Here is a 2,158-nt window from a genome sequence, read left to right as displayed (position 1 = left end):
AGGGACGTGGAAGCATTGGGGCTGGACCCAGGGCTACCAGGATAAGAACACTGGAGGGGAAGACTGGGGGTGGGGTAGCCAGACTTCTGGGCTAGTTCATGTTAGATTTGAGAATCCAGGCCATGGGTCCATGAGCCTGGATTCAGAGGAGAGTCCAAGGGCAGAGTTTCATATCTAAAAACTTCACCAGCCATATGGCATTTGTGTTATAACCATGCACCAGCTAAGATCACCCAAGAAGAGAGTGTAGAGAAGAGGGCTGAGAACTGAGTCCTGGTGAAATCCCAAGCTTAGAGTTTAGGAAGAGAGAAGGATCCAGCAAGAGGACTGAATAGGAGCAGCCAGTGAGGGGGGAGCATCAGGAGAGCCTGGGGGTCGGGGTAGCCAAGCCAAGAAAGGGTTTCCAGAGTGGGGAGCAAGCAACCAATCAAATCTACTGAGAACAGAGGAAGAAGTACACAGAGAATGAGCTGTTGGATTTTCCAGTTGGGGTCAAGGGTGACCTCAACAAAAGCCTATTTAATGGGTGAACAAAAGCCTGACTGAAGTGAGTTGAATGGGAGGGAGGGGGTGGAGACAATGAATACAGTCCTCTAGGAGCTTCGCTGGAGAGCGGCTCTGAAGAAGGTTTCTATAGCTGGAGGGCAATGTCGGGTCACGGAAGGGTCTTTGTCTTTGACATTGGAAATATGTCAGCATGTCATGTGTTGATGAGAATGCTCCACTGTGGAGGGAGAGGTCTACAGTGGGCACAGGAGTGGGAGGGGGACGGCTGGAACAAAGTCCAGCTGTGGACAAAAGATGGCGGCGGCTCCACACACAGGGGGTGCTTCCCTTTCACGGGAGCTGGGACAGGATGATCTCAAGGCAGGAAGATAGCAGAGATGATGGGTCCATGTGTATATGGATGGGTGGCGCTGTCAGTGGGAGCCCGGGAGGTTCTCTTCTAGTTGCTTTTCTTGGTGTAATAAATGCAAAATCATCTTCTCAGGCTGGGGAGAAGGAGAAGGCACCGGGATTTTGAGAAGAGAGAAGGTGTGAATTTGTTCTCTAGGACAGAGGGAGCATGAAGAGACAAGGGAAATCAAGTACTGGGGGCCCATAGGAAGTGTGTGGTCACACATTTAAAGCAAGACACGTCGGATTGGTTGTGTGTGTTTCTACAGCCATGTTTAGCTACTCCGGTCCAGGCCTGATGTGGGCAAGGGATGGGATGTAGCTAGTGCTGGAATGTGGGGTGCAGGTCTGATAAAATAGGACGGAGTCTAGAGAGATCAGGATGAAAGGTCATGAAGCCCCTCACTCCCTCCTTCCAGCTTGAGCAGCCTGAGAAACAGGAGGCCGGTTGATGGGTCAGAAATGGTTGGAGTGGAGATATTTGAGTGAAAGATAAGAGTAGGGATTCAGGGAGTGGAGCTCTTGGGCCAAGAGCTTAGGTCCTGCTTGAATTTGGGGTGAGTTGTGGGTGAGTGGGCATCTTACCTGGAACAGGTGACTCTAGACAGTCCCTTGAAGCCTGTCAGACAAGGGGAGGCCAAGAACATTCCACGGGCTGTTCCACTTTGAGTTTAAGAAGAACTCACCTTATTTTATGGTACTATGAGTCCTACAATATGGCATCATATGGATGGTCCACACTGAGCCTCCACCATGTGCTGGCACTGTTCTGAGTTTACACATATTAAATCATGGACTCTTTTTTTTGTTTCTCTTTTTTCTTTTTTTTAGATTCTTTTCCCATATAGGCCATCACAGATTATTGAGTAGAGCTCCCTGTGGTATACAGTAGGCTCTTATTAGTTATCTATCTATCTATCTTATAGTTACATATAATAATGTGTATATGTCAATCCCAATCTCCCAATTTATCCCTACCCCCCATCGCCTTTAACCATAAGTTTGTTTTCTACATCCGTGACTCTACTTACGTTTTGTAAATAAGTTCATTTGTACCCTTTTTTTTTTTTACACTGTTGGTGGGAATGTAAATTGGTACAACCACTATGGAGAACAGTATGGAGGTTCCTTAAAAAACTAAAAATAGAACTACCATATGACCCAGCAATCCCACTCCTGGCATATACCTGGAGAAAATCATAATTCAAAAAGATACATGCACCTCAATGTTCATTGCAGCACTATTTACAATAGCCAAGAC

The sequence above is a fragment of the Mesoplodon densirostris genome, chromosome 14 (assembly GCF_025265405.1).
Source record: "Mesoplodon densirostris isolate mMesDen1 chromosome 14, mMesDen1 primary haplotype, whole genome shotgun sequence".
Lineage (NCBI taxonomy): Eukaryota > Metazoa > Chordata > Mammalia > Artiodactyla > Ziphiidae > Mesoplodon > Mesoplodon densirostris.
Note: the sequence above shows the minus strand (reverse complement) of the source record.